At 45.9% G+C, this 15340-nt stretch overlaps 5 non-coding genes across 5 annotated transcripts; 2 read left to right on the top strand and 3 right to left on the bottom strand.

The window, feature by feature from the left end:
- Positions 1–3208: 3208 nt before the first annotated feature.
- TRNAC-GCA lies at positions 3209–3280 on the top strand. Its single transcript has one exon. It is a non-coding gene; the product is annotated as a tRNA-Cys (tRNA).
- Positions 3281–4948: 1668 nt separating this feature from the next.
- Positions 4949–5020, top strand: TRNAC-GCA. Its single transcript has one exon. It is a non-coding gene; the product is annotated as a tRNA-Cys (tRNA).
- Positions 5021–8432: 3412 nt separating this feature from the next.
- Positions 8433–8504, bottom strand: TRNAC-GCA. The gene has a single exon. It is a non-coding gene; the product is annotated as a tRNA-Cys (tRNA).
- A 1221-nt stretch (positions 8505–9725) lies between these two features.
- TRNAC-GCA lies at positions 9726–9797 on the bottom strand. Its single transcript has one exon. It is a non-coding gene; the product is annotated as a tRNA-Cys (tRNA).
- A 4213-nt stretch (positions 9798–14010) lies between these two features.
- On the bottom strand, positions 14011–14082 carry TRNAC-GCA. The gene has a single exon. It is a non-coding gene; the product is annotated as a tRNA-Cys (tRNA).
- Positions 14083–15340: the final 1258 nt, after the last annotated feature.

Below are 15340 nucleotides of genomic sequence, written 5' to 3' on the forward strand. Positions count from 1 at the left end.
GGAGCCTGCGCTGGAGCCCAGCCTGGCTGCCCGGGGAGCCGCCGCCCGTCGGGGACGGATCCTGGCACTCTGTTGGGGGCTCAGGGGCGACGGACAGAGACCGAGGCGAATTGAACGAGCTGGAGAGGGACGAAGACGGAGGTGGAAATGCACAGTCAGCTGGAAATGGATGGAAAGGGGACAGGGACGGGACACCTCACTGAGACAGAGATGGAGGGGGGGGGGGGGGGTCTGGTTCCTCCCCAAAGTCGACCCCAGTCATCTGTGAGGTGACCCCAGGAATCAGATTGCTAGGAGGTGAGACAATCAAGGGGCATTAACAAGCAGGTCCCCTGTAGTCAATTGGAGGCCACCTTGCTGGGGACTCGGAGTGTGCAGACCACCCTCAGAACTGTCCCGAGCGGAGGTCGGGTGTTCCTCCAAGTCCTGCCCCCGGTAGGTGAGGGCACTCCTGGCCAGTCGGGACACAGGCCACGCTGATTAGCCGTCCGCTTTTGTGGATGCCTCTGATCAGGTTGAGGGAGTTCCTTTCCTTTCCTAGTTTAATGAGAGTTCTGTTGTGAGTGGATAGTTCGTTTTCTCATATTCTTTTTCTTTTTAAAAAATCTATTTTTACTGATTTCAGAGAGGAAGGGAGAGGGAGAGAGAGAGAGAGAAACATCAATGATGAGAGAGAATCATTGATGGGCTGCCTCATAGGTCTATCACACTGGGGATTGAGACCACAACCGGGCAGGTGCCCTGACCGGGAATCTAACAGTGACCTCCTGGTTCATAGGTCTATGCTCAACCACTGAGCCAGGCCAGCTGGGCTCATAATGCTTTTTCTATATCAATATTCTAGTATATTACAATGTGGTTTCAACAAATGAATTTTAAGGGGACACAAACATTCAGTTTCATATGACCCAGGGAAGGATTTCTTAAACACAACCCCCAAATCAAAACCTATATAAGAGTCCGGTCACAGTGGCTCAGTGGCTGAGCACCAACCTATGAACCAGGAGGTTAACATTCAGTTCCCAGTTGGGGCCAATCCTCAGTGGGGGGTGTGCAGGAGGCAGCCGATCAGCCGATCTATGATTCTCTCTCATCATTGATGTTTCTCTCTCTCCCTTCCTCTCTGAAATCAATAAAAATATATTTTTTAAAAAACTTACAAGATAAATTTGATGATATCAACATTTAATTTTTCATCTGACAAAAACTTCCTTAAACAAGAGACTATGGCCCTAACCAGTTTGGCTCAGTGGATAGAGCATCGGCCTGCGGACTGAAGGGTCCCAGGTTCGATTCTGGTCAAGGGCATGTACCTTGGTTGCGGTCACATCCCCAGTAGGGGGTGTGCAGGAGGCAGCTGATTGATGTTTCTAACTCTCTATCCCTCTCCTTTCCTCTCTGTAACAAATCAATAAAATATATATTTAAAAAAAAAAAAAGAGACTATGGGTTGTGAAAAACATAAGATGGAGAATGGATTTGTACCAGAATATTAGAAAGATGAAAACATTTTGGAGATGTGTTGCACAACAATGTGAATATACTTAACTCTGCTGAACTATCCACTTAAAATGAATTTTATGTTGTGGTTTTTTTTTTTAACCACAATTAAAATAACAGAAGAGATTATTTTATAACCAATAAATATATGAAAAGATACTCAACATTTCTAAAAATCAGGGGAATGAAAATTAACTTTAAAAAAAATAGAGAGGCACCATTTTCACTCCCTTCAGAAAACAGGATAAATTGAGACTTAACTGGATCAAGAGTTGGTGAGGGGAAATGATCTTTTCATTTGCTCAAAATGGTAGTATAATTGGTATACTCAGTATAGAGAAAATGTTGGCAATAAGATATTGTAGGGAAAATTTAAAAATTACGGGAGCACAATCTCAATTCGTTGAGGTTCTGCTTCCCGGCATATGTCGACAGTTTGGCTCAAATAAACTCACAAAAATTCAAAAAAATAAAAAAAAATAAAAAAAATAAAAATTACATAAAACCGCCTTGGCCAATGTGGCTCAGATGGTTGGGCATCATCCCATGCACCAAAAGGCTGTCGGTTTGATTCCTGGTCAGGGCACATGCCTGGGATTCAGGCTGGATCCCAGATAGGGGGCATGCTGGAGGCAGCCAATCAATGTTTTGCTCTCACATCAATGTTTCTCTCTCTCTCCTCTCTCTCTTCTCTCTCTCTCTCTCTCTCCCTCTCTCTCTCTCTCCCTTTCCCTTCCTCGTTCTCTAAAAATCAATTTAAAAAATTTTTTTTAAATTAAAAAAGATAGGAACCTAATAAAAACAGCACAGTTTTATGCATTTTAAATGATTAAAAATAATTACCTTTAAACTACCTGAAATTTGCTAGTGAAAGTGGGTATAAGAAGGGGTGAATTATGTTGAAGTAGTGGATGGAATATTATCTGAAATCAGATGGAAAATTGTAACATCACATGTGGAAAGGTAGGGCTGCCCTCAGATTCCTGAACCTCTTAAACTGTAAGATATAATACAGATTTCTCATTCAAAGCTGCTAGAATCGAGGTATTTTGTTATATAGCAGTCTCTAATTAATGCAGAGTCCTTCTGCTGTTGATCCTGATACATCTCCCCTAGAATCAAACAAGCCCCTGGACCTCTTGGGAAAGCACAAGAAAGCTAGCAATTCGGCACAATGAAAGAGAAATTCAAGGAAACAAAAAGTTTTATGTTATCATGGATGGGAGGGAATGGCTAAATGAAAGACAGGAAGGAATAGTGAGCCGTGAGAGCAGGATACACAAGACAAAACACTGAAATAAAAACTGAAGTTCAATGCCTTAAAGAGATGCAGAATTGGAGGAGAGGTGGGGGAGGTTGTCTTGGTCCCACACTATGGATAACTTTAAAGTAATCTCAACTGAAAAACAGGTGAAGAACAATCTACTCCTTGCTCGTGAAGCGTCGGCTTGTCTCTGGGCTTCCTCTTCTGCCCAATATACCAAGCCAGGTACAGACTTTGTTGCCTCAAATATAACTTTCATTGGTTGACCTTCCAAGCTGGTGCCAACCAGGAATGATGCCTTTTTGGGAAAAGAGAATGGTTATGGCATAAGAATTGCCAGTACAGTTGAGCAGGGCTAGCAGCTCTCTGCTGAGTCAGAATTAACAGCCCAGAGATGAGTGGAAGTGTAAAGAACTTATTAACTATATACCATTATTAACAAGAGGGGGTATAGCTCAGGGGTAGAGCATTTGACTGCAGATCAAGAGGTCCCTGGTTCAAATCCGGGTGCCCCCTTCAAGAATCTCTTTTCCTCCTTGAGCTAAATTGACAAATTCAGTTCTATGCAGGCCATACTCTAGTCCCCTTACAGGAGGAGGCTGGCTAGAGCCTATGAAATGGCACCTTTATATGGCTGTCCCTTTGATTTAGGATGCAGGTAGGCACTGGGCAGGGCCTTCAAGACCAAGGATAAGACCAAATCCATTGCCAATGCCCTCTTTGAGAGTATGTTTCCTGGGACCAATTTCAGTGTCATCCAGGGCTCAGTCAAGAGACAGAAACCAAGCCAGGTATTTTAACAGAATTTAATGTAATTGTTAACCAGCATACCAATTTCCTGTAGCTTCTATAACAAAGTATCACAACATGGGAGACATAAAAAAACAAATTTATTGTCTCACCTTTCTAGACACCAGAGTCTGAAATCAAGGTGTCAGACAGGCTGTGCTCTCTCTGAAGGCTCTGCAGGTCCTTCCTTGCCTCTTTGCAGCTCTGGTGTTTGTTGGCAATCCTCAGCGTCCTTGGCTTGCAGATGCGTCAATCCAGTCTCTGCCTCTGTGTTCACGTGGCCATCTTCTTTCTGTGTATCTTTCCACTTCTTATGACACCAGTCACATTGGATTAAGGGCCCACCCTACTTCATGGTGATCCCATCTTAACGAATTCCATCTTTGAAGGCCCTCTTCAAAAAAGGACACATTCCTGCACCGTGGGAGAGGGATTAAAGGGGCTATGAATTCGACATACCTTTTGGTGGCACAAAATTCAACCCACAACAGCCAGAAATTAGAAGTGAAAGGATAGAAAGGGAAGACTAATTATCATAGAGGTAGTTTCTATAGAAGCAGCCACCACTCGAGGGCTGGGGACAAACAGAAAGGACAAACTTGTTAAGTCTTACAAGCTTGGGGAGTATCTTGGATCAGGGACTCCGATCTCTAAGGTGATGCTGCTGTCCCTGAAGAGTCATGACGAAGCCGGGCCTGTGAGCACCACACTGCACGTGGCAATCGCTGTTTCTACTGGATGGACAGTGGCTGCCAGGTGACACTGACAGGAACCCAACGCAGGAACCCAAAGCTAGTGCTTCTTCCTGCTCCAACCTTCCATCTCGTTTTGCAGCTCTACTGGCAGGACCAGCCAGGAAGCCACCTGGCGAAGGAGAGCCTGGTTTACAGAGGCCCAAACCCAGCACCACAGAGCAGAGCACAGAAAGGTGGACTTGGAGCCTAGAGACTGTCATGTTCATCTCCCCCAGCAGTTAAAGGGTTGACTGTGGAGATTTGGGCACGGGGAGGGGTCAGCATTGTGCAGAGAGCTCTGATCTGCAGCCAGGCAAGTGTGTTCTCTCTGTGAGGTGCTCCGTGCTTGGTCAGGCCATGAGGCATCTTGAGTCTGTTTTCAGATGTTCAGCACAAAAACCACTATAGAGATGTGAGTGTGGATCCTTCCAGCTGCCAGGGAGTGCTCCCCACATTACTGCCCTCCTCTAGGGACTGAAGGTGGAGAGGTTGTGGAGCTGTGGGAGGAGGGAACCTGTTGCTTCTTCTAATGTGGGGAGATGAGTTAGCATAAAGCAGGTCTGGCAACTCAGCCAAGCTATGTGGACAGGGTATCTAGGGCAGAAGCTCTGGGTGTGGCCACACAAGGAAAGGGTGTTCATTGGGCCTCACTGGTATGGCAGGGGGTATAGCTCAGGGGTAGAGCATTTGACTGCAGATCAAGAGGTCCCCAGTTCAAATCTGGGTGCCCCCTAGCATTTTAGTCTCAATGGTCATAAAGGTCATAAAGGAGTTCCAGTCTCCTCTCCTCTTTCTGAATCTGATCTCTAGTCTTCCTGCAAAAGGTGAAGAAGCTGAGGAGGCCCTTCCTGCCCAGAGCAGGGCAGCTCTGCTCAGATGATGTGTTTGTCCCACTGCTCTGATCTTCCTACTCTCCCCTCACCTGGACCCCTGCTCTCCAATGTGAACTTGATCTCCTGGTTGAAGTTGAGGACTCTGACCTTTGCAAGTAGCTAGAGAGAAGCCTGCGATCACTTACAAAAGAACAACAGTTGGACTGCTGGTCGACTTCTCAATAGTTGCAAAGGAAGCCAGAAGATAGTGCAATGACACATTCCATATGTTGGGAGGAAATTACAGTCAGCTCTGAATTCTATTCCCTGCTAAACTGTCCTTCAAGAACAGACCAAAGCTGAGAGTTTACCACCAACAGATTCTCACTAAAGAAATTTTTAAACATATACTTCAGAGAAAAGAAAAATGATCCCAGATGGGAGGTCTGAGACACAAGAAGGAAGCTCGACCAAGGAAACTGTAAGATATGTCAGTAAATCTAAAAATCGTTGACCATAACCCTGGCTAGTGTGACTCAGTTGGAGTGTCATCCCGTGCACCAAAACGTGGCGGGTTTGATTCATGGTCAGGTCACATACCCAGATTGTAGGTTTAATCCCTCGTATGGGAGGCAATACATCAATATCTCTCTCTCTCTCTCTTTCTCTCTCTCTCTCTCTCAAATCAATTTAAAAATTATTGACTATATAACACAATATTAATGTCTAATTTATAGTTTTTTTAAAGATAGAACTAAAATACTGATTAATAATAACATATAAGGAATGGGCTCATAAGATTTAAAGTGTTTATGTAATTTGGGAGGAAGATAAAGATATTGATTGGCTTAGATATTAAAATTTGCATGCAAAACTTGTTATGGTATCATTTTAAAGGTGGTGGTTTTGGCACTCTCCCTCTAGATATGGATTTAATTTTGTTTACTATGTTTCAGATTGACTTGGGTCCTTGAATGTAAGGATTGATGTCTTTCATTAGTTGTAAAATAGCCTCAGCCATTTCTCCTCGGATTTTGCATTGACTTCATTCTCTCATTTCTTCTCCCTGGACTCCATTTAAATGTATGTTAGATCTTCTCACTGTATCCTGTAATTTATCACTCTCTATTCTGTTTGCCACAAATTATCTCTCCATGTTTTATAATGGAGAAATGGACATTTATTTCCAGTGTTCTAGTTTAACAATTTTCTCTTTGGCTGAATCTATTAATTGAATAGAAACAGATATATTTATTAAATTTTTAATTTTTGTTGTTGACTTTTAGATAAAAATTTTCTTTGTTGCTCTACTTTCAAACCTTCTTAGTTACCTTTATTTCATTTTTTTTAAAAAAATATTTTTATTGATTTCAGAGAGAGGAAGGGGGGGAGAGAGAGAGATAGAGAGAGAAACATCAGTGATGAGAGAGAATCATTGATTGACTGCCTCCTGCACACTCCACAGTGGGGATCGAGCCCTCAACTCGAGCACATGCCCTGATGGGGAATCTAACTGAGACCTCCTGGTCATAGGTTGATGCTCAACCTCTGAGCAACACCGGTGGCATTAGTTGCCTTTAACACTTTCAAGTTTATGACTGAAATTTCCCAGTCTGGCTAGTAGCTCCTTGAACACAGCAAAATTGTTACTTTACAGGGTGTTTTCGGTAGTTCTAATATAAAAAGTTCAAACCTGGCCAGCGTGGCTCGGTGGTTGAGCATTGACCTATAGTGCTTCTCTCTCATCATGGATGTTCCTATCTCTTTTTCCCTCTCCCTTCCTCTCTGAAATCAATAGAAATATAATAAAAATAAAAAGTTTCCGTGTTTAGATCTGTGGTCTATTGTTTCTATTGATTCTCATGGATGGTTTTTTCTTCCCTGTGTACATAGTGACCTTTGGCTATGCGTTGAACATTTGATCCCAAACTTGATTTGTAGAATTTTAGGGTGGGTGAAGATAATGTCATCCCTCATTTGTTCTTGTTGTTGTTTTTTCAGTTATCTGTGGACGCTAGCAGTCAAGATACTTCAATATAACTTTAATTGAGTTTTTTGGGCCATTCAGATGACACAAAGACAAGCTACAAATTCTTGTAGTGGCCGATTTCTCTCAGTTCACCCTTACTCCACAGGGTACTAGCCCAAAGCCAGAGGTAGTTATACCAGTGTCCCTACTCGTGGTGACCCTGAATTCTGACTTCCATCCTCCAAATTCCTGACAGGCTTCCAAAAGGTCCACCGAGCCTCTCAGCTGCCTCTTCTGGACTGAACACCACATTCGGGGACAAAGCAGCCTCCGGCGTGGAGCTTTAACTTTCTGTCTCCCATCCTTTCCACCTAGTATTTCCTGTCTAACTAGCTAGCTCTTTGATGCTTTTAACGAGATGTTTAAAGTATTTTCCCAGCTTTTGATTTGTCCTTGTAGGAAATATTGTTTCAAATTACCTTGTTCATTAAGGAACATGGAATCTCCTTTGCAGGATTCTTTATGCCATTTATATGTCTTCAAAGCATACATTTTAATTAAAAAAATCATTATATAAAAAGGGTCTACATCTAAACATTTTCATCAAAAAAATACTAACCTAGAGTAAAAAAGAAAAAGTGGTAGCAGAGAAAGGAAGGGGAAGAGAGAGTAAGGTGGTCAACTCTGTGGTAGAGGCAGCTCCCCTAAGAAATTTCCAGGAAGAGGACACAGCCTTTACTTTGAAAAAAAAAAATTAATTATGTGTTACAGATTTCAGAGAGAGAGGGAAAGAGATAGAAACATCAATGAGGAGCAAATCATTGATTGGCTACCTCCTGCATGCCCCCTACTAGGGATCAAACCCACACCTGGGCATATGCCCTGACCTGGAATCAAACCATGACTTCCTGGTTCATGAGTTGACACTCAGCCACTGAGCCACACTGGCTGGGCCACTGCCTTGACTTTTGACATAGTTCTTAAATCATTACAGTCACCCCTGGGAATTAGGAAGAGGTATTTCCATACTTCACAAGTGGTAGCAAAAAGAACTAGGGGTCAGCCGTCTCCTGGAAATTACAGTGAGGTGGAGAAAATGAAGCTGTTAAGAGAAAGAAAGGGAAGTCCCTCCACAAGCCATGAAGGGCAAGAGTCCCGGTCCTGGTGGTCTGGGCTCACTTCATCAGTCTCTTCAGTTTAATGTGACCACAGTGGGTGCTGTCTGGAAGATGGTCAGGGGGGGATGCGTGGAGCTGGTGCCAATCCAAATCCGAAAAATTTTAAATCACAATTAACAGTCAAATATGGAAGGAAGAGGCAGAAATTTCAGCACCAGCTTCAGTAACTAAAGGGGTCAAAGAAGTAGGGGGCACCTGGATTTGAACCAGGGACCTCTTGATCTGCAGTCAAATGCTCTACCACTGAGCTATACCCCCAGTTACATATAATCTTTCATTAGCACTTTTTCACCCATGGTGCTGCATGTAGGATAGCTGCCTGTCTACATGTCACTGTTTTTCTGCATGTCCCATAACATGGCAACTCTTCTCACTGTAGTTCACTGTCTTGTCTGCAGCCCTCCTCTTCCTCAGGTGGTGATAACGGCACCAGCCTTTACACCTGGGAAGGCCATTAGAGTCTACACTAGTGTTTCTACCTAAACCAGCACATACTTATCAGAACAATCATGGTCAGGTCCAGGTCCTCAGTGAACCTCACACTCAGTGCCGGGAGAGCCTCGTCCCTATTCTAAGGTCTCAAGAAGGGTGCTCCTGCCCTAACCGGTTTGGCTCAGTGGATAGAGCGTCAACCTTCATACTGAAGGATCCCAGGTTTGATTCCGGTCAAGGGCATGTACCTTGGTTGCAGGTATATCCCCAGTAGGGGGTGTGCAGGAGGCAGCTGATTGATGTTTCTCTCTCATCGTTGTTTCTAACTCTCTATCCCTGGGAGAGCCTCCTCCCTATTCTAAGGTCTCAAGAAGGGTGCTCCTTGTTCCACTCATTCAGTCAGTCAGTCACTCAACAAACAGACAGCATGTGAGGTACCAGGTCCTGTCATCCATGTTGAGGACAAGGAGACTTAAAACATTGTTCTTGTTCAAATAGGAGACAAAATAATGAACCAAAGACTTTGCACAAGAGTGGCAGAAGCCCAAGAAAAGAGCCCTGGGAGCAGGGAGTGAGGAGCTGCCCTGCCTGGGAAGATGGACAAGGAGGAGTTTGCCAGAAGAAGCTGGAGAGGATTTCAGGCCAAGGGAGGAAGAACAAAGGGAAGAGTGGGTCAGGCATGTCCAGAGCTCAGGGAGGCTTCAGGTGATGACACACATGTGGGCTCATTGACCCGGGAACCATTTTGGCGTCCTGCTAAGGCAAAAGTGGTACTTGACCATTGTCACTGGAAGCAGGCCTATGACACACAGAAAGACAAGCCATGACCTCATTGAATCCTCAAAACCACGCTTGTGTTGTCTAATTGCAGCACAGTTTGGCTTGAACAGAACCCAGGCCCAGGGAGCACCAGAGCACACTACCGGCCCTAGAACACAGCACAGTCAATATGGGAGTGAGGTGCATCGTGGACCAGGGGCCACTATGGGGACAAGAACAATCATTTGGCTCTTTATTTAGCACTTCACACTAAAAGTGAGTTGAGGAAGGGGGCACCCGGATTTGAACCAGGGACCTCTTGATCTGCAGTCAAATGCTCTACCCCTGAGCTATACCCCCACACCTGCTTATGAACCTTAATTACACCTCTTCAACTGTGCACCTGACTCCTAGTTCTGGAATCCTACAGCCCCGCCTCTGGGAGCAGGCAGCCTGCCCTATGACATCCTGGCTCTCACTGTCGTCACTCACTCACTCATGCACCTATAAACACCTGTTGACCACCTTCTAGGTGCCAGACTCATCCTTCCTGCTTCCATTTTCTCCCTCTCTGGCTCCACTTTACTGTACCACCCGGTTCTGTCTGCCCTACAGTGGGCAGTCATTCCTTTCCCAGCCTAAGAGAGCCCTGGTCCCCTCTGCCCTCTCCTACTAGGGCACTGGGGGGCAGTAAAGTCTACATGGGTAGAAAAGCAGATCTGGCCAGGACACCACACCCTGACACAGAAGGCCCCTTTCTCCATTTCCACCATGTGCTTCACCCACTCAACCCCTGTCATCCACTCAAATTGATCAACGTGGTGGAGGAAAAGGTGAACCAGCCCAACTCCCTCTCAAGGGGAAAACTGATTTGAGGAGGGGGTGGAACCCTGGTAACTTGCTTGTGAGCCCCTAGGGCCTGCAGGAGCCTGCACAGCAGAGGCAGGCAGCTGTGTGAGAGCAGGGAGAATGGGGAGGCAGCCAGCAAGGAGGCTGTCCTCTCATCTAAAAGTCTCATAAGAGTGTGAGACACAGCCAGAGAGAGTTCGAGCCTCTCATCCTCCGCACAGATGGAAAAGCCAATAAAGCTTCTGAGCGCTCTCAAGCCTTCCCAGTGCCACCCACTCCATCTCCCCTCCACACGGAAGCAGTCCCCCAGAAGTCCATGCTGCTCAAGGGGCTTTGGGGATGTAGCTCTTTTGTCCTGAAAAACTGAGGAGGGTCCAGGACCCCATGGGCTGGTTTACTCAGCCTGGAGATGATTTCAAACTTCCTGTGCTCCCCTAAGCCTTGGTTTTCAACCGTGAACTGGCATCAGAATCCCCAGAGGAACATGTTAAAACTGCAAGTCCAGTCCTAGTAAAGGAGACCCATCCACACCTTTCCTAGAATTCCTGCAGGAGGAACCACTGGGAAGCATCCAGTCAATGAAGCAGCCTTGCCCCAAACTGTCTGGTCCACAGTTTGCAGCAGAGGGAGCATAAGCAGCCCCCAGAGCAAGGCCTGACCTGGCTGAGGGAGGAGCAGAGCTCTCCCCTGATGCGTCTGGAAAGCTTACAGAGAGGGTGGGACGCAAGAAAGTCACTGCTGGGTTATTCTTTTTTTTTTTTAATTAAATCTTTATTGTTCAGATTATTACAGTTGTTCCTCTGTTTTCCCCCCATAGCTCCCCTCCACCCGGTTCCCACCCCACCCTCTGCCCTTACCCCCACCACCCACTGTCCTCATCCATAGGTGTACGATTTTTGTCCAGTCTCTTCCCGCACCCCCACACCCCTTTCCCCCCTGAGAATAATCAGTCCACTCCCTTTCTATGCCCCTGATTCTATTATATTCACTGGTTTATTCTGTTCATCAGATTATTTATTCACTTGATTTTTAGATTCACTTGTTGATAGATGTGTATTTGTTGTTCATAATTTTCTTCCTCTTCTTAAAGGATACCTTTCAGCATTTCGTATAATACTGGTTTAGTGGTGATGAACTCCTTTAGCTTTTCCTTATCTGTGAAGCTCTTTATCTGACCTTCAATTCTGAATGATAGCTTTGCTGGATAAAGTATTCTTGGTTGTAGGTTCTTGGTATTCAGCACTTCATCACTTTCTTGCCACTCCCTTCTGGCCTGCAAAGTTTCTGTTGAGAAATCAGCTGACAGTTGTATGGGTATTCCCTTATTCCCTTCTGAGTTTCTTTCTCTTGCTGCTTTTAAGATTCTCTCTTTGTCTTTTGCTCTTGGCATTTTAATTATGATGTGTCTTGGTGTGGTCCTCTTTGGATTCCTTTTGTTTGGGGTTCTCTGCGCTTCCTGGACTTGTAAGTCTATTTCTTTCACCAGGTAGGGGAAGTTTTCTGTCATTATTTCTTCAAATAGGTTTTCAATATCTTGCTCTCTCTCATCTTCTGGCACCCCTATAATTCGGATGTTGGTACGCTTGAAGCTGTCCCAGAGGCTCCTTACACTATCTTCATATTTTCGGATTCTTTTTTCATTTTGCTTTTCCGGTTGGGTGTTTTTTGCTTCTTCGCATTTCAAATCTTTGACTTGATTCTTGCGCTCCTCTGGTCTGCTATTGGGTGTCTGTATAATATTCTTTATTTCAGTCCGTGTATGCTTAATTTCTAGTTGGTTCTTTATCATAGCATCGAGGGTCTCATTAGTTTTCGTGACTCTCTCCTCAAGTTTATTGACAGCTTCTAGCACATTTTTGCAAGCCCTCAAAATTGCGATTTTTAGCTCTATATCCTCCATTTCTGTCATGTTTTTTTGTCTCCGCATTTTTTATGCTTTCTTGGTGCACCCCCTAGTGGTCTTTGTGCGCAGTCTTGTTCTAGTTGAGCCTTGATTGTTGTAGTTAATACTAGAGGGATTTGACCACCAGGCCGACTGGCTGTGTGAATCAGCTGTGTCTGCCGCGGAAAACTTCTGTCCTCTGGGGAGGTGCTAATCTAGCCTTTGCCTGAGGCGATCCGGCAAATGGCTCTGCGCAGGGCTTGGGCGGGGCGGGCTCAACAGGGCGGGCGGAGGGAGCGGTTATGGCCCCTCTCAGTCCCGTTCCCAGAGGCTCTGCTTCTCAGAACCCCAGGAACCGCTGCAAACCTCAGAGAGAAAGCTGCCTTCCAACTGATGCCAGACACTCCCGCTTCTCCCGTTTGGGTCCGAGTCCCCAGCGATTCGCCCGTATCTGGAGCTCAGAGTCTGAGACTCCCCCCTGACCGAAAACGACAACCGCGCTCTCAGCCACCAGCCCGCTTTGCGCGCGCACCTCCGCACCTGAGTATTTTCCACACTGCGCCTCCTCTGAGCCTCGGTGTGCTGTTATTTTTCCTTCTAGTTGAAGAGTCTCTCCTCAGCCAGCCTTCCTGTGGTTCTGGGTGATGTCCGTTCCGTCTTTTAGTTGTATTTTTGAAGTGGTTGTTTGCGGCAGCAGTCTCCGGTGTTTACCTATGCCGCCATCTTGCCTCCTCTCCGAAAGTATATTTTATTTTGTAACTTCTTTTCAGCTTTATTGAAGTACTAGTGTCCCAGTGCATGAAATTCATGCACATTAAAAGGGAATTAATTAGAGGAAATATTTTAATATTGCTATTTGCCCTTTCTCTATAATAGAAGTGTCTGGCCGGCCCCACCCTCATTGAGCAACACCAAGACCCGGCCGGCCCTACCCCCATCAAGCGTGGGACTCAGCCTCACGTCCCGGTGCTGGGGCAAAGGTTGTGGCCTCAGGTCCCCCAGCTCCGGAGCCGGGGTGGGAGGTGCAGCATCAGGTCCCCTGGCCCTGGTCCACGCCACACAGCCTTACCCAGACCCACTGTGTTGTGAGGCCCCAGACCCACCATGCCGCGGGACCCATCAATGCACCTCCTGGTGACCGGTCGTTTGGTCGTTACAGATGGAAATAAAGTCATGCATTTAAGCATGCACATTCATTTTCAATGCCTGATTTGTCTACGTTCTCTAAATTGCAAAATAAATAAGATCTTCAGCCAGATAGCATCATAATACCAAGTTCTTTATATAATGACACATACCATTCTCTCCACTCAGTATGCTCCATTTGAATGGATTACATGTATGTGACTCATATGAAAGGCACTGCTGCTTGCTTTTAATAGAGGAAGCATTAGCTCATTACCTAACGCCATAAAGTGGTTTAAATGGCATATACTGACTTGAAGAACAGAAGGAAAAATAACAACAACAACAAAAAAACAACGTTCAGTGCTATGGACGGCAGGATCCTCTCCTTTTCCCTTTGCTTTTTTCTGCTTTTCCCATGAACCTATTTGCGCTCTGCCTCAAAATCAACACAGAAGACAAAATCAGATGCTGTAATCTGTATTTTATAGTGCCACTTGAGTACAAAGAGGTGTTTTTCAATTTTTACTTTTTTAAAAAATTAATTCAGCTCAAACTTGCTCCCAACATTCCAGGAGGCAGGCCAACATGGCTGTGTGGACACATCTTTACTAGGTGCTGTCAGGCTTCAGGGCTGGGGCAGGGAACACGCCAGGTGTTGCTGGAAGCAAATCAGCTCTCCTCTCTACATAGCAGGAGTCTTTTCATTATAAAGGAAGGGGGCACCCGGATTTGAACCGGGGACCTCTTGATCTGCAGTCAAATGCTCTACCCCTGAGCTATACCCCCAAACCTGCTTATGAACCTTAATTACACCTCTTCAACTGTGCACCTGACTCCTAGTTCTGGAATCCTACAGCCCCGCCTCTGGGAGCAGGGAGCCTGCCCTATGACATCCTGGCTCTCACTGTCATCACTTGCTCACTCGTCCACCTATAAACACGTGCTGACCAACTTCTATGCGCCAGGCTCATTTTGCCTGCTTCCATTGTCTCCCTTTCTGGCCCCAGTTTTCTCTGCCAACCGGTTCTGTCTGCCCTACAGTGGGCAGTCATTGCTCTCCCAGCTTAAGAGAGCCCTGGTCCCCTCTGCCCTCTCCTACTAGGGAGCAAACACTGGCTCCATGGCCGTGCTGAACTGGGGTTGGAGAGACCTCTGACGTAGGGGTACCTCGGCCAGGTCCTGCATGCTACACACCTCACTGTCCTGCCACCCCTCCTTAGAGGCCCAGCCTAGTGGCCAAAGGCTCCTTAACCCCAGGGAAGCCCTACATGTGTAAAGGAGTAGGTCTGGACAGGAAACCACACCCTGAGACAGAAGGCCCCTTTCTCCCTTTCCACCATGTGCTTCACCCACTCAACCCCTGTCATCCACTCAAATTGATCAACGTGGTGGAGGAAAAGGTGAACCAGCCCAACTCCCTCTCAAGGAGAAAACTGATTTGAGGAGGGGGTGGAACCCTGGTAACTTGCTTGTTCCATAACATCTGAAAAGGGGAAGTAAGGACACTTCTACCTTCCTGAAGACAGAGGGCTGATAAGTGACCTCAAAGTGCTGCCAGCACTCAGACCCACAAGGCTCATTGGATTCAATAAAGAAAGAAAACCAAGGATTTAGGGCCAGTCTCTTACCCAGGGACAGGGATGTAAAATACTTCAAATCAGCTCCAGTCCCTACTCCCAAGGCCCGAATAAGAGGGCATTGCCGGTCAAATGCTGGGCAAATGCAAAAGCGTCTCCATTATGATTGCTTCAGAGAAAAGGCAGGGACCAGAGGCAAAAAGGATCCAAGGTCAGGGCCCCTGGGTTCTGGTCCCCTCTCCTGGTACAGACACATTTTCTGTGATTTTCCTTCCCTAAGCCAGTCCTCATCCTCAGAGGTCGTTCTGGAGTAACTAACGGGTACAACATACCCATACCCATCACCCCACTGCGCCTGCCACAGAAGGCCTTTTTGCTGTGTCTCATGTTTCTTCTGACATTTAAAAAATATTTTATTGATTTCACAGACAAAGGGAGAAGGAGAGAGAGATAGAAACATCAATGAT

Source organism: Myotis brandtii, unplaced genomic scaffold, assembly GCF_000412655.1.
Source record: "Myotis brandtii unplaced genomic scaffold, ASM41265v1 scaffold168, whole genome shotgun sequence".
Classification (NCBI taxonomy): Eukaryota; Metazoa; Chordata; class Mammalia; order Chiroptera; family Vespertilionidae; genus Myotis; species Myotis brandtii.